Here is a 22,833-nt window from a genome sequence, read left to right on the forward strand (position 1 = left end):
AATCAGTGTGTTAGGATGTGCTGTGCTGCCTGAAGACAGTGATTCTCAAAGGTCAACATGCAAAGGTGACATTAGATTTTCATTTGTATTTCTGAGATTTTGGGTGTATGTTTGGATATTCAACAGTGTCATGGGGAGGGGAAGGAGAAGGATTTCTGTGAGTTGTTTCTGATGCAACTCTAAAATAATTTTTGCTTTTGAGGGCACTTGTGCCTGATTTCACTCCCAATTCTAGTTCGAGCGAGTTTCTTACATAGAACCACAGAATGGCTTAGGATGGAAGGGACCCGCGGTTGGTCATGAATCCAAGCTTCCCCTCAAACCAGGTCGAGTCCTGAGTTACGTCGGAGCCTTGTCCAGTTGTGTTTTGATCATTTCCAAGGCAGATTTTTAACCAGCTGGAGATGGCACATCTTCTCTGCCCCGTCTAGTGTTTGTTCTAAAGATTTTCATCCCAATACTGAACTGGAGTTTTTCTCTCTACAGTTTGTGACCATTACCTCTCATTTGCAGTGCATCTCTGGGTACACAGCTTTCCCTTCTCATGATCTTACTAATGCAACCTGGTGTGGTTGACCCTTGTTGTTGCAAGGGCACACCACTGGCTCCTCTTCAACTTGTTGTCCACCAGGACCCTAAATCTTTTTCTGCAAAGCTGTTTCCTAACCAGTCATGATGGTTTTCAGGTCCCTAATGACTGTTGCTATCCCTTTCCCTTCCGGAGGGTCGCAGGGGCAAGAGAAAGGGACCGTGAATCCGTCTAGATGAATATTAGAAAAAATGAATGACAAACCTTCAGCGAGAGATCTGACACAGATGTTTCCTTTTCTAGCTGGAGTGGTGGTTTTTTCCTCCCTTAATGTAGAGCTGCTAAAAAATTGCACAGTATCAGTTGTAACAGCAGTGTTACAATTTGCAAACAATTTGCAAACAATTTGCTATGTTAAACAGTTAGTGTGAAGCTGCACACCTGAACCTGAAGGTTCCTCCAATGACTCCAGGCAAATCCTCGCAGAAGTCAGACAGTTCTTAGAGACTACGTTTTCATCAAATTAAATCTTTGCTTTTTCCAGGAAAGATCACTTTCTTCGACAGACTGTTCCACTGATGCATGGGCCCAGCATTGGGAGTGAGCTCTTAATTGCTAGCCAGCCTTTTGTGTTTCAGAAGTTGTGTCAGTTCTCGGTAGTTTTACTGCCTGAGTACAGTGTTTGCATTCTTCCAGTATTTAGAGGCTGTTATAAAGTCCTCACTATAGGTTATATTTAGTCTGAGTATATGTTTATTTGGCTGATTTAATCTCTTCTTGTTAGCCAGTTCTTTCCAACACTGAAACAATTTCTCATGCCTTTCTTTGAAGTTCCTTTTTGCACACAATCAGTTCTCCTGCATTTCTGGGCCAGGGAGTTGTCTGGAGAAGCAATAGCAAGCGTTTTGCCTCTTGTTTTTTCACCAGAACGTTTATGTTAGTTATATTTCATCACTGATTTAAGTTTTTAGTTTTGCCTTACCTTGTGAAAGTGTGAGTGCAAGAGTGGTACAACTACGTCAGAAAGTACCACGATGAAGTGAGGACTTCTGAAACTGAAAGCCACATCTGTTTACTGCAACTGAAATGGAGGAGCAACATGCTGGCCAACTGCCTCATATTTCCCTCTGCTTTTTTGAAGCATGGCTTTTCCCATACTCAGCTTAACTAACATCAAGGACCGTCACAGCTAAAAGCTTGCACTCAGTCTGGCAAGGATGTGGGGTCAGGAGGGTCACAGATTCGTCTCCCCATGCAGTGAGGGAATGCTTAATGCATATTCCCTGGAGGTTTTTCTGAGCAAGAAATGTTCAAGGAACTTTGTTTCATGGAGGAATATGAACACACTCCTCTAGTCCTCAGTGATAATACTGATGGAGATAGCTGGGGTGGTTGCTGAGTGATGAGGGCAGAAGATTTTGAGACTAATTACTTCAGAGGCACTCAAAATGCTTGAGGCTCTGAGAGATCACACAGGAGCTGGTGGATAACGTGCCACCAACTTTAGCATCACTGCTGGTACTCAGGGTGGCGGTTGGGATGCCTTGATTGGGGATCCAGCCCTCTCCTGCAGGATCTCAATCACGGATGCAACTGGTAGCACCCCAGAGAGACGCTGTTGTTGAGAGCAACATTGCAGAGGCTGAATCCGGTTTGCCCAGCCCTCATTTTTCTATTTATTTTCAAGCTAGCTGGCAAAAGGCTGTGGACTAGACACCTGCATTTCCAAACTGAATTTCCAGGGGAAGAGGATGCTTTTTTATCGAACGAAAGACAAAGGGGAACGAAGGCTGCTTTCCCCTCCTCTCCTAATTTCACGGCAGAGACAGCGAGATGGAGACGGCCCCGTGGGGGGGGTTACTGCGGTTCCCGAGCTCCCCCCAGAGGCACGCCGGCATCCCGCTCCCCATCAGTATCGGCAGCCTTTTCAAAGGCTCTTTTTCTTATTTTCCCATCTCTTTCCCTTTTATTTATTTCCCCAATAAAGTCGTAGGTAAGTAAAGATTTTCTGATCTTCAGCACAAATGTGCCCCTTCCTCCATTTTCCCTCAAACACAAACCAGGAAAGGAAATAAAACCCTTCAAACTGTGTCTTAAACCATTTTAAATGCTTTATTTTTGGTGTCGGCTCTAATAGGAGAAACTTCAGCTTAAAAGAGACTTCCTGATGGCTGAGAGCGTTCAAACAGTTGTCTGGTTTAGTACAAGCCATCACTGGAGAGAAGGTATAGAAGGCAGGAGGGACATGTGGCAGTTGGGCATCCTCATACTGGATGTTCCTATTAACTGTGGATTCCTGGCCAAACCAAACTCCCACTTTTTGGGAGCTTAGTCTTGTGTCTCTAGGTAACGCTTATTTCTGGCTGAGTTGTCAGAATTTCTGCGGGTTTGAGGGGTATGATTGATGAAGCTTTTGGTTTTGCTGGAGATTTTTGGACCAATTCCTCCTACCATCCCACTCCTCTTCCTTTCCTCCCCAAAAGGGTGGATTACATTGATAAACTAAAATGAGCTGCAGAGAACAGCAACATTAGTTAGACTGCAGTGTGGGTACTGTCTGGTCAACCTTGAGGGTTTTTTGGGCAACCTAGTGGGTGCTGTGGAGAAGAGGTATAACAGGCATCAAACTGGAGTTTTGTAGGGGGTCTTCAAATTACATGGGTTCTATTTGAGGGATTGTAGTAGGAGATGTTAATCCTTTGTCTGTACTCATCTCCCAAGCCTGTGTTACCATGTTTGGTTAACATTACAGTGACATTTGGATGGTGTCATTGGCCTCTCTGAGGTGAAGGAGGAGAAGACTGAAATCTTTGTGTTGTCAACAAGGCCTTGGCCAAGTCCTGGTAAGTCAGCGAACTGAAAGCAGAGTGCAGCTGAGGAGCTGTGGGGGTGCCAATTTAATTGTGGAGGGCTCCCATTTCAGAACTGTGGAGTTTTCCTTTCTCAGCTTCTATTTGTTTTGTCGTAGACACAGTCTTTCCTCCTTTTAAATGTATTATGTGTTCAACTGGGGTGTGCACAGACTGATGGATTCTCTATTGGATTTCTTTTTGGCACTTGGGCTAGATTTTTACAATGAACTGTGTACTTACCAAGGTTTGTTTTCTGGTATTTCCCTCTTCATTTTATGCAGTCTGACTGTATCTGTCCTGCTTAAGCACATCCTTAAAATCTCTCACCCAATGTGATTCAAGTCACTTAACTGCTAGTAATTGGCAGGGAGTAGCATTCAGGGTGGTTTCTTCTTGTCCAGTGAGGAATTTCTTCTCTTGATAACAAACTTATCTATTGCAGATTTGAGGCAGAGTGGGAGCCAGTGTGAGACCAGTCTGAGCTCAAGCCCTCATGAGTAACCCTGTCAGTGATAATGTTCTCAGGACACTTGCATGTTGCATATGGCACGAAGATGTTTTCTGGTGGACACTGCTCCATGTTGTGCATGTCACCCAAAGCAAATCTCTGAGATGCTGACAGGAGGTTCTCCAACAACATGAAAGGAAAGAGTGGATTCATTTTTAGGCATGATGCTTTTCTAATCAATGGGAGTTATGTAGGAATTTTTTGTCCCTTTATGGCTAAAGGCTGGAGCATTTTCTTCAGAAACTACATTTGATGTCAGTTCAGGTCCCCTGAAGAGCTGTACCCTGGGGACACTGCAGCTACTGGACAGCAGAATAATACTGGTGGACATCAGAGAGGCTTTGACATCTGCTGCAGTAAAACATCTACTGGAGCAGATCTGACCTGAAATTGTCTGGTCTGGCATTTCTTACCAAAAAACCCACCTCATTCTCTGTAACCAGCAAGCTCAGTGGGGATGGAATTGGAAGGCCTTTCTTTCTCTTCTTTAAATCATATTTTCTAGATTTTTGGCAAATGATAAAAAATTAACAGGCTTTCAGGCACTGATGTGTAAACAAGAAATAGACAGATTGTGGCAAAGACCTCCAAATACCATAACTAGTAATGCTGTGTTAAATTAAAAGGACAATGATACCATGTAAAACCTTTTCAGTATGTGTGGATCTCATTCATGATAATATATTCCTTTCAAAGTGTGCCATTTGTTAGCCAGTATCTAGTTATGTTTGGTCTGTTTAATGACTATGAAACACTTAGAAAATAAAAAACCCTGTACCTCTTTGAATGTGTTAGTAAGTAAACACAAATCATATCTTGTTCTCGTTATTAGATTTTTAATAAAACAGGATAAGAAAATGCTGCTTTTACACATTTCATTTTTAAGACTAAAAAAGCATAAAACACTGTGAAAAATACACATTTTAGATGGATGTACTACTTCTAATTCAAGGATGTTTTAGTACAAGAATCATGAGAAAATGTACGTTGAAGTATTTCTTTAAAGCATATAGTCAAAAATATGTTCAAGATAACCAAAGAATTCCATAGGAATGATGTAGAATTAGGTCTCTATTGATATTTTGTTAAGATAATGATTTTTTTTTACTTTGCAGACAATAATGTTTCAATAAAAGAAAGCGAAATTGAAGAACAACAGTGACATTCACATTCTGATGGAATTGACTTAAATAATCAATTCCCTTGTCTGAATCATTCAACTGTTCATCAACAGATTAATTTCTCTTTTTTTTTTCCTTTGATTTGACTATTCAGAAGTGCCACTATTTTATCATAATCATAAGAGACCATTTTTAGTATCTTCAGCAAAACGATGTTTGGTGGGAAGAGGAAATGAAATAGTGAATCCTTGTGAAGACAAACAAAGAGGATTTTTGTTTTGTTTTGGGTTTGTTTGTTTTTTTCCCTAGTAAAAGTGCTATTAAAATGTTAGGTGAAAATTATGAGGTGTTTGAAATTGAAACCAATCTTGCAGTTTTGTCTTTCAGTTAGCAACATCAGTCAGTCATGTTCTAACTTCCACTCCAAGCTCACTATGAACCAGTCACAGACATGGGATCAGTAGTCTTAGAAGTATGTTCACTGACACAAAATCGTAGAATTGACTCATAGAATATCTCGTTGATGAAAGGACTCATAAAGGTCATTGATTCCAGCTCCTTGCTCCTCTCAGGGCTACCTAAATGTAAACCATATGACAAAGATAATTGTCCAGATTGCCCTTGAACTGTGACAGGTTAGTACCATGACCATTTCCCTGGGAAGCCTGTTCCATGAGTGACCACCCTCCTAGTGAAGAACCTTTTGGCTACCAGGACACACTGTTGACTCACAACCCAACCCCCCATACTTCTTCCTGCAGAGCTGCTCCCCAGCCTCTTGTCCCCCAGTTTGTATGTATAATAATGATTGTTTCTAACATACATGTGATTAATGCATTGTTACCTTGTCATCTTCATTTATTGACACTACCTGCACAGCTCAGGAAGCCTCTCAGGCCTTACAAATGAACATGGAGTCCTCTCTTGGGACTGTAGGACTAGTGAAGGAACCTGGGTGTAGCCGTAGCTGCTCTGCACTCCAGTTAATCTACCTCTCCCTATAACAAGAGCCTCCTGTACTTGCAGAAGAATTAAACTATTACTCAAAGGTGGAAGGAGAAGGTTTCTCCTGGAAGCCACATGAGAAGTCACAACTGCCAGAGTAGCCATACTGGTGGTGTTCTGCCTTTATCTTTCTCTCTGGAAACACTTAGAGGGACAGACAAACCTTGAAAGGTCAGCCCCTAACCCGACAATCTAGTTCAGTGGGTAGGTTTGGGATGGAAATCCTCTTAGTTTTACTTCTTCTCGCCTTTGTTTTCTTGGATCATTCTAGGCAACTGGTTTAAAATTGCTGCCTCCATTTCCTCCTCTAGCTGTGACAGTACCCACTGCCTGCTTCTCTGAATCCTTGATGAGGGTTGTTAATGGTGATACAGTTCTGTGAGAGTGAAGAAATACCTCCAAAAGTGCTAACTGTTAACTCAAATGATGAAATGCTGTTTTGTAAAATAATGATGTTCAGAAAAATTTGCTCCAAGGTCCTGCTTAGCTGGGTTTATCAGCCACTGAATTATTAACCCGGCGTATCGTTGTGTGTTACGCAGTGAAGCCATCAAATGTGCATCAGCAAAGCCTCTGTTAGCATGACAGGATGGGTGTAATGCTGTAAGTTGCAGCCAAGCCCAATTACCACAGGAGAACGCCTCTCCTGTTCCAAGGCTCCCAACCATTTCAGTTGCATATTAACAATGTTTATTCTATTTAAGTGGCTTTGCCATCCTGTCCCTGGCTCCTGTTTCTCTGGCATGGTCAAAGGTTGCTTCAGCTTGAAGATGGGATTAATTGTCCTTTGAAGACAGGGTAGGGGTTTGGGATTTTGGGTTTTGACCATACTCAGGAGTCTGGCCACACTCAGCAGCACCTGTTGCTGTCCCAACCACCTCTGTCATTTGCATGGGGTAGGAGTAGCAAGCTTGTTCTGTAGCCTTCTCCCCCAAAATTTTCCTTCTTATTCCCATCTTCCCCCAGCTTCCAGCATAGTGCTCTCTTGAAGAACTCCAGCTTGGCTTCTGAGCAGAGAAACCTGCACAGTCAGTCTTGTCTGTACCAGCTTTTTCAAGCCAATCTGAGGTGACCTCTATGATGGGGCTTCCTCAGTCTCAGCCCTCCAGCTGCTGGTACAAAAGAGGGATTAGGCCCACATCTGATCCACCCTGGTAATTTGAGGCCAAACATGGTCTTTTCTTTCAAGAACAAGTTGCTGTAAAGATTTTAAGGATGTTGTCACAGCTACACTCGCGGGCAAATGGAGCATTTCATCTGCTTCAGGCTGTGAAGATTTAATTGAGCTCCGAGGGAAGGCTCGAAGCTGAATTAAATCTTTTGCTGATGGAGAGCAAGGTCTGCCATAAAGAAATTCTTCTGATCCTTGTCTTCCCTAAGTGCTGCAATACCGACCCAGAACCAGCTCTGACCTAGGCCAGGGCAGAGTTTATGCTGAGAAAGGGGCTGTTTACCCTGATGGAGTTACTTCTCCCAACCAAATAAATTATTTTGTTCTCTGTTCAGCACATATAAAAGACATTCAGAGCAACTGAAGTGCCATTTTTTAATTGCTGTTACTCTGTACCTAGAGATCGTGAGATTTGCAGGCTCTCAGTCGAAATGTCATAACAAGATTGTTCCTCGTAATCATGTAAGAAGAAACAGCATGTGTGGGAGAGACAGACCTGGAGAGAATAGTTTTCTCTTTTCCTTAATAATATAAATATGACACATGTATTAATTTTGGAGCAGGCTGTGGAGATTTGTAATAGGACCCTATGGGTTTTACTCCTGAATTTTATATTTCAATGAATAAATACCCAAACTCTAGCATTCTTTGGGTCTCAGGCCATTTTTTTCAGCCTCCTTATGACCAAAGGTTGGTCCATCTGGTTGGTCCATCCCTGCAAGGATTACATTTGGAGATCCTAAGGGACAAATCTTATGGTGGTTGCTTGGAATTAATTCCCCTGGATTTCTCCACAGTAAACACTTCTTAAAATTACATTTAAAAAATGCCCTCAGCCGTTCATTGCTGTTGGTAGGTTTGACAAACATCCTCAGCAGACAGGAGTCCACTGTGGAACATGGGTTTGTGGGATCCTCTGGAGATAGACAAAGGCTTTGCTTCTGAGCCTCAGAGACAATGTGACATCTTTAGGGATACCTTAAAAAGTCCTTCAGTGGAAGGGAATCTTTATGCAGAGTGTCGTCAGCTGACTTGGGTTTGTCTGTGCGTTGTGGGCAGGAGAATTTGGCTTATTTTGCAAAACGGTATGTTTTTGTTTAGGATCTGAATTTTTCTTTACATGAGAAAAGAAATACTGCAAATCTCTTAAAAACTCAACTCTTGAGCACTTTGGCAAAACCAGGAGGTTATACAGATGTCTCCATAAGGGTCTGAACTGCAGGATATTGGTGTGCCTCAAACCTCTGTGAGTATGAAAGGTACCACATTTTGTTACTTACTATAAAGAGGTTCTTGCTGAAAAGACAATTATACAATAACACAATTGTTCCATGGATTTCACAGAAATTCAGAGAGGTCTCCTGGTATCAGATCAGTTCATTAACATACCTCCAGACTTCAAGTCTCCTAAAGACTCAATTTTTTTTTTCACAGATCCTCCCTTCTTGCAATGTGCCTGAACACATTTATATTCAGACATAACTAACCTGGGACCAACACTGAGGTGTCAGAAGTGTTTAAACTAGAAAAGTTATGACAGAATTCAACCTTGAACTGCCTGGGGTTACAGGAAAGCACAGAACTAGTGATGAGTTATGGGGAAATAGGAATGAGATGAGTGAAGTGATAGGTAATATTGTTGGAGGCTTTATGATTCCAGGAAACAGGGAAATGTGAAATGGAAGGTGAGCCTAAATTAGAGACCCTTCAGAGACGCTAATAAATCTGATGGGTGTTGATTAGTGCAAGGTTTGTGTGCAGCCTCCCATCTTTTGTGCAATTGAGGGAGAATTTTTTCAGAATCAGTGCAATGTAGCCTGGTTCTCAGCTTGTACCATCATTTTCACAGGCACAAAAAATGATATGAATCATAGAGGTGATTTGTTTTGCTAGTGATTTGCCAACCTTCTGGACAGAAAAAAAGTGAAAGCAGCCATCATGGCAACTATACTAGTTTTTGCCCTGTGACTGTAGGCTTTCATTGCATAGTTCTGGATCTTAATTCTTTCGCATTTGTCTGACATGACAAAATGAGAGGAGTCTAAACCAGACATAACTTCATCCATACCAGAACTTGAACCAAATCCAGTGCAAAAATGAACAGATTGGTGTCTGTGACTGAAGCCTGCAGATGTCTCACCTCTTCTTCTGCTGAAATGGCACCTGGAAGGGTTTGCCTCTCCCATAGGATTACCGGTATCCTGTTGTGCTGTAATTCCTTTGGTGCTTTGGGTATCACATCAGATAACTCTGCTGGAGCTAAGGCTCTCTGTGACCTTGGTGAGGTTAATCCTCATGTGTGCTAGCGTGAAAACAGAATCCAGCCCATATGTTCAGCCTTGCGTGTGGCTCCAGGAAGTGCCATGGATGGGTTCAGTATTAAAGTCATATTGCTGCCTCCTTGTGTAGATGGAAGCTTGCCAGATCTGGAGGGGAAAATGTTAGCTGATGTTCGTGAAAGCAAGGGCATTCATGATTTTTCCTTCTCCCACTTAGGTTAGACACTTGGAGAACCTTAAAACTTTTCTCCTCTGTTCATTTTTGTTTAATGAACAAAGAAAAAGATTGATTTTGATTTAAATGTCAGATGACAGAATTATAGACTTGCCAACGTCTCGGGTGCCCTTTTATTTAAAAGGAGCATCTGCGTGAGAATTGGTACCAACAACAAAGCCAAGGTCTCAGACAGCAAAATTAAAGTGACTACAAGAAACTGGTAAATGCAAAGCACAAGGATACCTGAGTCTGCCTCAGAAATTTCAGCTTCTCTTGAAGCTACAGGAGAGGGGCAACAGATTTTCCTATTCCTCTGACTCACATACCAAAGTGTTCTGCAGAGCCTGTGGTTGTATCATTGTCTCTAAGAGATGAGGGAATGGGAAGATTCAGGAATAGTTTACAGTGGAAGATGATGGTGGCTTCTTAGGGGTCACTTGCTCGTTTGGCTCTGCTGGGTAATCTGATGGGGCTGATTTGAAGTCCTGGGTAATCTCAGGGGTTCTATGTCCATTTTTGGTCTTCCCAGTACAAGAGATTCATAGGCATACTGGAGAGAGTCCAGAGAAGGACCACAAAGGTGATTAAGGGACTGTAGCTTCTCTCCTATGAGGAAAGGCTTAGAAAGCTGGGACTGGAGAAGGTTCAGGGAGAATCTCATCAGTGTGTGTAAATACCTGAAGGGAGAGTACAAGGAGGACAGAACCAGGCTCTTTTCAGTGCTGCCCAGTGACATGAACACAGGAGGGTCTATTTGAACATCAGGAAATACTTGTTTTACTGTGAGGGTGACTGAGTGCTTGCACAGGTTGCCCAGGGACGTTGTGGAGTCTTCAAAAGCCATCTGGACATGATCCTTGGCCACTGGCTCTGGGTGGTCCTGTGAGGGGGTGAGGGAGGATGACCTCCAGAGGTCCCTTCCTACCTCAGCCATTTTATGACTCTTTGTAAAACTAAGGGTTCAGTTTATTGAAAGGAGTTACATCTATCTAACCACAGGTGTAAGACCACACCAATATTTTTTTTGTTCAAGAAATCTCCAGTAGAGGATATCTCAGTTTCTAGAACTCCACTTGGAAAGATGAGGCTAGTCCAGATTATAAGACAAGGATGTGCAAGCTGGAGTTGAGCTGCAGACTCTGTGAAGTGACATTTCACCGTGCTCCCGTAAATGGGCTTTGACAGAGGGAGTTCCCTGTGGTGGAGGAACCCAGCAGCACCTCAGGTCTTGGTAATGGCAGTGTCCTCATCTGAGGGGTGAAGTTGCAGACTTTCAACCTCCATCCCATGTGAACTTGCTTGGAGCTTTGCAGAGTACCCGAAATAGCAGCACAACACGTCTGACTCACCTCATGCTCCACTGAAACACTGTGCAGTTTTGCAGTTGACCCAGCAGTGGCTAAACGATATCTGCAATCCCACTGATGTCTCCTAGAGAGGTCTGAACTACTGGCATCATGTAATACAGTGGAATAATGGGAAATGAGTTTTGATGGGAGGAAGGTTAACAGTAAAGACAAAAATCCCTTCTAGATCAAGAGGTTAATACAGGCCAACTCAGTGAAGCATTGCTGAGAGAGGTGCTGATGGGTCATGAAAAATTTACAAGCTCACATTTTGAGCCACTGTCAGACTGCAAAACATTGACCTTAATCCTCTGAGCCTGTCATGCCATTGCCAGGCAGCAGAACTGAGCCCCTGCAGAAGAGTGAGATTGGGTGCTGATGGTCAGTCAGCTTTCCCTACAGTGTTATTCTGGGATCTGCTGATCTCTGCAACTCACTCGGTGTCATCCTGAATATGACTGGGTGTCTGATGTGTTTGCTCTGGAAATGCAGAGCCAAGGCCTCAGTGGAGGGTTGGCAGGAAGGTGAGGACTGACTGACTGACTCCTTGTGCAGGACTTGCTGAGCTGTGGGCTTCGCTGGAAACATGAAGAATGCATCTAGTCCTAAAAGGTCCTAAATATCTCCAACTCCACATGAGGCAGGGATCTGTTTGGCATCAATGGATGCCAATGGATGCCAAAAGCACCAATGAGGGGATCTCTTCATTGATGCTTTTCCTTCTTTATAAAATTATTGAGTTTGCTTTGCTTTGTCTGAAGGAAGGGAATACCCATTAGCTCTTCTTGATTAGGTGAATACTAACCTAAAGTGTTGCAGATTTTATACCTTGTGTCCTCTCTAAGCCCTGGATGATGTAGCCAATGGAAAATTGGGAGTCTCCCAACATCTCAGTCCCAAAGAGGAAAAACTAGTTGGAGGACCAGACTAAAAATTATCTCAGCTGTGTCTTCCTCTCAATTCCAATCCTGACTTACCATGACGGTTATACAGGCACCTTCCTCCCCCTCCAAAGCAGCTCACTGTCTCACTGGTGTCAGAAGGTCTGTCTGCCTGGTGTTTATAAAAAGCTGGAAGTCCTCCAGCAAAAGGCTGAGTACTATTTCACTCCTTTAACAACCCACCATCTTGTGTGAGCTGTAACCCCAGTGACAACTGTATGTCACTCTTATTTTAAACCTAATCTGATTTAAATTTGCTTATACCAAAGCAGAGAGAGAGATGAGGAGAGCTGAAACTATATATACCTACTTAGATTTCCAGTTTAAAGACAGTGTAAATAAAGAGTCAAACCTCAACAGGGTCTTCAGAGCCTGGCCTCCATGAAGCCCCTTTTTCCCCCACAGAATGAATGTAGTGGTAAATGGGGGTTCCTTGTCTCACATCTCTGGGCCCGCCTTTTCATGTGCTCTTGGAGTCACAGGTTGTTTCCACCTCTCTGAGGTACAGCTTTCACCACCGTGTGCTGTCTCACATGTGCGCCATCGAGCTGGGACACAAAAAGCCAAATCCAACCGATGCTTTGGGGCCCCATCAACTGGGAACTTAAGCTTGTCAGCACTGAGCATGTGGTGGCCTCCAACAGGTGTGCAAGGTACTGACAGTGGAGATTTCAGCCATGCTGCTTGGCAGAGGGATAAACGGGTTCAAAGGATACAACCCAAGCCAGCTGGGGTTTTATTAGTGATCTCCAGCCCTGGCAGTGGTCAGGCAGCTGTTTGTCTTGTGGAGGATGGACTTACAGGGTAAATCAGACAGTGAATTGTGAGATATCCAGCTGAAAAGTCTCCTAACACATGCTGATTGAGTATTGGCTAATAAAAACATGGATTGTATGGCTTCCATTGAACTATGTGACCAGAAACCTCAAAGATTTTACTACTGGAAGTCAGGAGAAAGCTTGGGTACATAAAATGGTAATAAATCAGAGCCTGAAAGGTTTTTGGATTTAATGGGGCAGTGAACAGCATGGAAACAAGACCGAGTATTTTCCCTGCTTCCATATTTCTTTTTCTCTCCCTTCAGCTTTTGTGCTATGCCATAAGGGAGTACTGAGGGAGGGTGCACAACATCACTTTTCCTAAGATGAAGTCCCTAACTGTTGTGTTTTCTTCCATTCTGTGGACACAAAATTTACAATAACAATAAATTGAAGGTGGTGAATATGCTCCCCAATTTATTGGTGAATTCATGTATAAAAATGAATGTGAAATACAGCATTCCTGCTGCTGACTTGTAGTTTTGTCACAAGGCAGCTATGAACTAGAGATCCCTTTTGCATAGCGGTGGAGACCCCTCCTACTGGCTTCATTCATACGGAGGTGATCAGGCTTCTAATAAAGCTTTATGGGCTTCCAAGTTGTTCATCATTTTCAAATTCATTTCCTGCTTGGGTTAATAAACAGTTGATTCATCTCCTTCTTCCTAGTTACAGGTTGGTTGCAGGGACTCTAAATACTAGGCCATCAAGGTTAAAGGCAATAAACAGACTGCAGAGGAGTTGAATTAGAATTACTCGTTTGCATCAATCTTCACTCCAAATCTGTGCTCATGTTGGAAAGGGTTTGGGCGACAGGGTGAGAAGAGATGTGTGGGAGGGAATCCCTCTCCTCTTCTGAGTTTTAATTTCTGAATGTCATTGAACTATTCCCACAAGCAAAGCTCTCTGAGCCAGAGTATTTCTGACATAGTGTCTCCCCTGTGACTGCAGCACATCAAAGCAACTAAAAGTCTTTCCTGACGCTGGGGCTGTAGGTAATCCAGGATCCCATTTTGGAGAATTTTTCCTTTTTGCTCATGCTTTGCCAATAGGATAATTAAAGGGGGAGGGCAACAGAGAACCTGAGAGAGGGAGCCAAAATCAACATAACATTGGAACAAATGGGGATTCTAAGGCTGCTGAGCAGTAAGGAGCACGTCATGCACATCTCTCTTGTACTGTGATGAAGCTGGCTGGGTGCAGCTTTTGTTCCTAGGGACCAAGTCCCAGAAGAGAGGCACAGGTCAGGGCAGTGGGGAAAACCCAGGTGTTTTGAAACAGCTAAGCAATTCAGTATTACATGGGAAATGCATAACCATGCAACAAAACCAGCTGGAGAAACAGAATAATGCTGCAATTAAAATACTGGGTTTGAGTTTTGGTGACTGAGTTCTTGACTTCACTGTGCTTTGCTTAGTTCACTTCATGCTGTTTGCAAGTACATTGAGAGCCCCAAAAGATTTGGGAGAACATCTTCCAGGCTCCAAAGTCCAGTAATGATAAATCAATTTATCATTGATCAGTGATTTTCCACTGTAGTTTGTGGTTTCTCTAATGAAGCAGTTACAAAAGATCATGGACATGGGGAACCAACTAGGAAACAACCATTAGAAGTGAAGAGTCAAAGGAAATTATTTGCAAATATCTTAAGGTCTATTTGCCAAGTGCTTATAAAAAAATCAATACATTTAAAGAAAATCAGGATGGTACTCAAACATTCTGCTAACCAAAATGGGGCTTTATTCATAATAAATACTATTTATAATGAATAATTTGACCAGGGAGAACTGGAGAGAGGCCAGTGTATCCATCTATTTAATACAAACTATGGGTGATCCAAAGAATTATGGACTTCTCAGTCCTATTTCGGTTGCTGAAAGAATAACTGAGAAATTAATTAAAGAACAGGCAATAAAACACCAGGGCAAATATAAGTTGAAAGTAGCAAAACTCCATGGATTTTAAGGGCAAAATCATACATGCTTTTGTTAATATTTTCTAGAGTCAAGGTAAGAATTGTTCCTTTCACTGGCATTTCTGTATCTACTAAGATCATGAACAGAGATGTGGACTTTCACTTGGTGTAAGCAGAACTTAGCACGTTGCCACCTAATCTTTACTGGTGTCTTAGAAGGCTGTAGCCCCTGAATGCAAACAATGTTATGTCTCTGATGTTAATAACCCCTCAATTTCTTTGGGAAGATTAAGAGCAGAGCAGACAATGGATGGCTGGTAAATACAGTTAATTTAGATTTTCAAGATGTTCTTGAAAAAATGCACTACAAGAAGCTACTAATGGGATTTGGTGGGTATACAGGAAGAAGAAAGGCAGAGGCATAGCTTCAGCAGTAGTGAAGAGGAGGGACAGAAAGATGAGGGCTAAGAGTTCAATTCTCAGCATGGGAAGAGGTTAATAACAAGGTCAACCCAGAGTCAGGTTTGTGAAGGCTTGCAAGGAATAGAATCAACTCCATAGAGGCCTAATAAACCGTAAAAATTGCCAACATGAATTTCAATATAACCAAGCACAAGGCAATGCTGCTCAAAAGGACTGATTTGAAAGCTTCATACATGCTGATGATTTTTGCTTTCAATTTAACCCCCTAGACATAGGGACATAATTGCCAGGGACTCAGAGAAGGGATTCAGGCAGGACACAGCAGGGCTTGCAGCAGTGAAAAGCCTGTTCAGCTGAGTTAAGGATGGGCAGAGGAAGCTGTGTCCAATAATAATGATGTGCTAATAATAACATAATACCTGCTGTATTGAGTTTCATCACCCTTTATAGAATCATAGAATCAAGGAATTGCTAAGGTTGGAAAAGACCTTTGAGAACATTTAGTTCAACTGTTAACCCAGAACTGCCAAGTCCACCATTAAACAATGTCCCTCTGGGCCACATTTACACACCTTTTGAATACGTCCAAGGTTGTTGATTCAATCTGTTCCCTGGGCAGTCTGTTCCAATGCCTGACCACCCTTTCAGTGCAGAAATGTTTCTTAATATCCAACCTAAACCCCCCCAGTACTGCCTGAGGCCATTTTCTCTGCTCTTGTTACTTGTCGCTTGGGAGAATAGACCCACCCTCACCTGGCTACAACCTCCTTTCAGTTAATTGTAGAGAACAATAAGATCTCTCTGAGCCTCCTTTTCTCCAGGCTAAACACCTGCCCACAGCTCCCTCAGCCACTCCTTGCAGGACTTGCGCTCCAGCCCCTTCACCAACTCGCTTGCCCTTCTCTGGACACGATCCAGCCCTTCAAGGTCTTTCTTGTTGTGAGGGCCCCAAAAGAGGATTTGAGATGTGACCTCACCTGTGCTGAGTACAGGGGAACAATTACTGCCCTGGTCCTGCTGCCACACTATTGCTGATACAGCCCAGGTGCCACTGACCTTCTTGCCCACCTGGGCACACACTGGCTCTGTCCCTTTCTGCCTGGCTGCTGTCCAGTCTCTTTGCTCCCAGCCTGTAGTGCTGTGGGGTGTTGTTGTGACCCAAGTGCAGGCCCCAGCACTTTGTCTTGTTGAACCTTGTACTGTTGGCTGTGGCCCATCAATCCGGCTTGTCCAGATCCCTCTGCAGAGCCACCCTGCTCTCCATCAGTTGGATGCTCCTGTCCAACTAGTTGTCATCCATGAAGTTACTGAGACTGCCCTTGATGCCCTCGTCTAGATGATCAATAAAGATATTAAACAGGACTGGCCCCAACACAGCCTTGAGGACCAGGAACCACTAATACCTGGCTGCCAACTGGACATAGCACAACTCACCACCATTCTCTGGGCTTGGCCACCCAGCCAGTTTTTTGACCCAGTGAAGAGTATGCCCATCCAAACCCTGGGGAGCCCATTTCTGTAGGAGAATTCTATGAGAAATGGTGTCAAAGGCTTTACTAAAATCCGGGTAGACAACATCCACAGCCCTTCCCTCATCCACTAAGCGGGTCACCTGGTCACAGAAGGAGATTGGGTTGGGTCTGATCACCTGGTTGTCCTGTACATGTCACATGGTGGCACTCCAGATGAACTCCTCCATAATTTTCCCTGGCACTGAGGTCAGGTTGGCAGGCCTGTAGTTGCCTGGATCCTGCATCTACCCCTTCTTGTAAATGGGCATCATTTGTTAACCCTCAGTCAACTGGGATCTCTCCAGTTAACCAGGATTGCTGGTAAATAATTAAAAGTCGTTGTACAAAAATTAAAGAAAAAAAAGAGAGCGATCAGCAATATGTGGTTTCTTTGTACGCTGAGGAAGGAAGATGTTGCAATTTAATCCATAGGGAAAGAAGATGAGTAAGTTAGAACTGACACATTTTACAGGGATAATACTCAAAGGGAAAGGATTGTATGCTGCTCTCTGGTTTTGCTTTTTGTCTTTTAATCTTTTTTATGAAGTAATGAGTACAGAGAACTACAAAGAGAGCTAAAGGCAGTTTGTTTCAGAGAGGAAAACTGTTCAGAGGCTGCATGACAGAGGCTGTATTTTCAGTTTGTGGACCTCAATGGGAGAAGTATTTCTTGGAGAAAGTTTTGTAATGCATGCTTATGTATATGTATATATATATAGTTTTAGTTAAGAATTTAGTACTTTTAGGATCCAGTACTTTAGTACTTGAAAGGAAAGGAAATGTCTTGGGCTGTGAACACTGAAGTTACATACTGATCTCAAATTGGAAATGGAAAGGGATGTCACACTGTGGAAGTACCACCCTGTTCACAAGCACAGCTCCACACAAAATCCCATTACACAGCAGTGGTGGTAACACAGGTTGGCTCCTTCCAAACTGCACAGGGTTCAGATTTGATGGCAGTTTGGGGCTCTAGGTCAGGCTATCTTGAAGTTGCCTGTGCCCAGTGTGGTGTCCCAGACCAATGTGAAATGCTGGGGCAGTGGTGGGAGGCTTTGCCTGCCTGTGACTGCAGCTGACAGAGACCCAGCAGTTTTCATTCAGTCTTGAGCACAGTTTTGAGCTCATGGGCAAGTCTGATCTATTTTCCTGAAGAGATGCAAACTGAAATCCCTCCAAAGCTGAAGAGTGCCATGAGAAATTGCCCGTGATCTGACACTCCTGAGTGTGATGACACAGGCTGGGATGTTGCTGCTGCACACACACTTGCTGGCAGTGTGAGAGGGACACCAAGCTCCAGGCAGCTGCAAGATGCTTGCTGATGGGTAGGACTGCTGCTGTGAGTGAGATGTCAGCCGCCATGCCATCAGTGGGGATTAATTGCTGAAGAACTGATTGTGTGTGTCCATTCTTCTCCTTTTTCCTGAAGTCACTTGATGTGCATGTTAAGATGTGACCACCTGAGGCACCTGATATGTCTGTTTTGCCCATAATGGTGCTTGCTGCCCCAGCCTTGTAGTAATTGTAGTCCTCCAGCTGGTACTGAGGAGTCATCTGGTGTCCTCTTGCCTCACCTCCTTTCTCTCCGGCACTGTTAATGTCAGAGGTAGCAAACAGGACAAGGAAGATCTATCTGGATGCTAAGTAAGCACTTAAACACTGATCAAATATGACACAATCTCCCCTTTGCTTGAGAAGGCAGGGAAGTGCTCCAGTCTTCAATTATCACTGGAGAGCTGAGGCATAGAAAATGTCCTGGCTACATCATGAAGAAATTCAGTGGCAGCAAGTGACTCTGGCTTTCCTGGACCCCAGCCCTGGCTGGAAAGCAGAAGCCTAATCCATCATCAAAGCTTTCTCCCCTCCTCCTGCCTATTTGTCATTGTGTCTCATTGCACCATGCACAGTATTAACATCCACATGTGCTGTGGACAGGTCAGGTCTTTCTGGGGTGCTCTGTGGGGAATAAGCCTTGCTTCAGGGTTGTTATGCAAATTCATATCAGCAATGATCCAGAAATAGCAATCCTTAATCACGGGTAATTTCTAAAATGAATCAAACACATTCTTTCTTTTCCAATGAATAATTCGCTCGGTGCTGAGTATTAGTAATGATAAGGACTTTCTAATGTCCCTACACTATGTTTTTAAAAGGCATCAGTCTCTCCTCTTGATAAACCCCCTTTGGAAATATTGTGTTTAATTTGAAAACCTTAGGAAAAAAGGAGGGCCTGGTCAGAAGCAGTCACTGCTGTTCAGCCTTAATCACATCAAGATGGTTTTTGTCTGCAGATTTAACACATGTGTGTGGCTCAAACCTTTCCTTAGGCATGCACTGACTTGATAAGCTGTAATGACCATGTCAGTGATCCACGAAGGATGGGTCACTGGGAGATGGGGCATTTTGAAACTGTGCCTCTCAATCCACTCTGCTTTGGGACGTTTCTGAGGCAGCCACAGGAACCAGCCAAGAAGAACTGACTTTGTGCCCATCATGGAGCATCCCAGAAACACCTTGGGCAGTGGCAGTCAGCATACCCCTAGCCTTTGAACAACTCTGAAAGACAACTCTAAACTGCAGGAATTTGAGCAAAATCAAAAAGCCAGAGGAGGTAGTGTTGAACCACATTGCCTTGAGGTGGTATTTCTTTGCTAACTGAGGATAAAGGTGCTGTGGGCCTACTGAATGAGCTTAGAAGTAAATGCAAGAGTATAACCTTCCTGTGGAGTCAGTGGAGGGATTCCAGGAGACATCTGGCTGGTGATGTCTGCCTTGAAGTGTTTGGACTCTAAGAGAGGACATAACTGAGCCAGACTGGACAGACAGCGGCAGTAAGACATGTGCAACATGTACTGCATGTGCCCTCACTGTCAGGAATGTAACACTTTCAACTAATATTGATCTTACTAATCCCCTATTCTTTTGTTCTACCAGTCTAGATGAAAAAATGCATGGATTGTTTCCTTAGAGCTGTGACAAGAGAAGACCAAGGGAGGAAAGTTTTATGGAAACCTTTAGGTCTGGAGATGCAGAAGGGCCATGGAGAAAAACACAGATGCCTGTGGCTCTATAGGTGATGTGGTAACTCTGTGTTCCAAATTCCTGCATGCACTGGTGTGCTGGCTGCCCCATAGCATGGGGAGGCACGATTTCATGTGGTTCCCTTCAGATGTACCCACAGGACAGGTTTGTGAGCACTGAGGCTGTGAACACTCAGTCATATCTTCAGGGAGACACAGTTACACTCAGGAGTTCCTTGCACTTATGTTTGTACTTCCTTCCATAGGATCCTCTGACCACCCGGTAAGTCAGAAGTAAGGAGGTGTGGAATTAACAACAGAAAACCTTTATTCTTTTCAGGAATGTGGTTCACCAGGGATTTAGAGCTTGTCCCAGTGTGCAGTGCCCGAGTCCCAGGGCCAAGGATGCAAAACTTCTTGCTCCTGCAGCATGGTTGTACTAAATATCCAGCATTAGCAGCTGATTTTGGCTTCTCCTTCAAATTTCAAGGTTGTCTCATGGACAGAAGCAATATCCCCACATGGGAATGCAACATTAGGTTTGAACTCTTGCTCTATAATAATATGCAGTTCTCTCTTGCATTGTATGTTGATAGGGGGGATATGGCCTCGTGTTACAGACACAGAAATGTGAGTTTAGACCTTCCCTTTATGCCCCTACTGAAGGTCAAACAAGTTTTGTGTTGATGTGAAGAAAATACCTCTTGTCTGAGGAGCTGATGATCCAGATAGCATTCAAAAGCAAAGGGGAATGAAGCAAGTGAATATCCAAACCAAGAGGTGAATAGGGAAATTTACTGCCCTTCTACCTGTTCACTGTTGGTTGAATGGGATCTCAGTGCTTGAATCACTGGAACTGGTAGCTTTTGATAAATAAGCTATAGAAAAATGGTCGCTAGCTAAAAAAACCCCTTATGCCTGTGTTTAAAGGTGAAGAAAAGGTAAGTAGGTTATGGTGAAGTCTCGTGGTGTGATTGACTTGTTTTTTTAAACATTTGTTTACTTACCCTTCTGAAAGCGTGGGTGCTAGAACAGAGGAACTCTGGTGTATCTTGTAGCAGGAAAAGGGATGGATGAAAGCAGGCAGGAAGGAGTGTGTGGGGGGGGAGATATGGGAAACTTTTAAACTGGATTTGTCTCTGGACATGTGACATGAAACTACTCCCTTCAACATTGGTGTACCAGGGTGGTCAAACTTAACCCTTCGGACAACCCAGCTGATTTTGCAGTGGTTTGCTGCAGCTAAACAGCAGCTGCTCCTTGGCTTTCCACATGCTGCACGGAGTGTGTAGATCATGCGACAGGCTATTCCTGGGCAGTTCTTCTCTCAGTCCTCCTGCAGATCTGTTCCCCTTGCCTGGGATTGCAGCCCCTGGGGTTCATGTGGATTCCCTGACTGGGTCTGCTCTCTACCTGTTCTGTCCCTGCATTTGATGAGAACCTTTAACTATGTAGAATTAGTGAGGTAATTTGACTGAAAATTATCCTTTGCCTGATTTTGATGTAGTGCAAGATCCAAAGTAGCCCTACGGAATGCAAGAGATTGTTGCACTATTTGTGGGAGTTGTGGGTTATGTATTGCATGGGGCTTAGAGTTGCAGAAAACAAATGTCTACTGACAAATTCTTCCTATACCATTGTCTAAATTTTATTCTGTGTGTGCTCTCTTACAGAGAAACTGTTCTGCAAACATTATAGAGAGCTGTAAGTTATTTAAAATTAGGTTTAGATTAGCATCCTCCCACCTGGAAATCCAGGTGCTTTACTTATCATGACTTGAGCTCTCCAGAGCTTGGAGACAGCCATAAAGCTTCTGTGAACATCCTTAAATAGATGTTCTGCATGTACAAATACTGCTCCTAATTTCCAGAGCAAGTGATACGTATTGCTGTGCATAGCCGTCTCTTTCCCTGGGTATTAATTACCCTATTCTTCTGCTGAAGAACATGGACCAGGGCCCAGAGTGGCAGTTTTTGCATTAAATACTTCTATCTGGTCAAATTTTCCTTCTCCATTTAGTAGAAGGTGCAAATAAGCAAGAGAGAAGAAATGCTGTGCAGGAGAGAAAAAAAAAAAAGAAGGAAACAGTTCGTGGAAGATTTAAAAAATAACAATCAGTTGTATTCGTTGAAGGTGTCCAGATAAAGTCGTGAATAAATAACATCATCAGGAAGAATTTCTTTATGGAAATTTCTTCATGGAAAGGACTGTTAAGCATTAGAATGGGCTACCCAGGTGATGGTGGAGCCATGATCCTTGGAAGTGTTCCAGAAAACAACTGGATGTGGCACTTAGTGCCATGGTCTAGTTGAAAAGGTGGTGATCGGTCTAAAACTGGACTTTATGATCTTTGAGGTCTTTTCCAACCTAAATGGTTATCTGATTGAGTGATCACAATGTATCTGTGTTCTTGTAATCATCAATGTTATCCTAATGACTCTCCAACTTGTCACATAGGAATCATTTCCCCAGGTGTGGAGTACAGCAATTATTTTTAAGGGCACCCTGAAATCTAAGGTTTTTCTTCATCTGGTGTGGGGTGGTGTAGCTACCTGACCTCAGCAGAGCTCAGAGGATTTATTGCAGCTGAAGTCCTGGTTTCTTGTCCGATTGTCACGGAACACCGAGTTTTAGGTTGGTTCTAGGTGGCCAATACTGAGCGCTTATCCAAGGGACACTTTAAGGGAAGAAGGAATAACATGAAACTCTCTTTCCACAGCTGGCATCTCACCAGGATACTGGGATTAAGCCAGCAGAGGCTTATAAACAGTGCAGTTGGCCCTGGTTGTAGCTTTTCCCTTAATCCGCACAGCACATTTCCTCCCGAGCAGCCTCCTGAGCCATGGAGTCAATGCCACTTCTGAGGAAGAAAAGTTGCCAGCGAAGGGACTGGTTGTCTGGTGTCACTTTCTGGCCTATCTGTTGGGAGGCTAATTGCAAAGGTCTCATCTTGGGGGAAAATAAATGTGGAAAAGACAAAGGGGGAAAAGCTGATGGGATTTTGCTGTCAGCCTGAGGAAGTACATGGTTTGAGTGTGGAGTTTATTGTGAAATGGAGGACTAACCCAATGACCTTGGAAATTGATAGAAAGCCTCCAACTGGCTTCAGTGTCTCTTTGTTCAAGGGAAATGGAAGATTGTGGAAATAGGAAAGGAAAATGGTAACAAACTTGCAGA

The 22,833-nt window shown here is 43.4% G+C and overlaps 1 protein-coding gene across 1 annotated transcript in view; it reads left to right on the plus strand.

The window, feature by feature from the left end:
* The window catches only part of KCNK9 (potassium two pore domain channel subfamily K member 9), an 87,858-nt gene that overhangs the window by 25,826 nt on the left and 39,199 nt on the right, over nt 1-22,833 (plus strand). The window lies entirely within an intron of this gene.

Source organism: Corapipo altera, unplaced genomic scaffold (genome assembly GCF_003945725.1).
Source record: "Corapipo altera isolate COAL_440 unplaced genomic scaffold, ASM394572v1 51, whole genome shotgun sequence".
NCBI lineage: Eukaryota > Metazoa > Chordata > Aves > Passeriformes > Pipridae > Corapipo > Corapipo altera.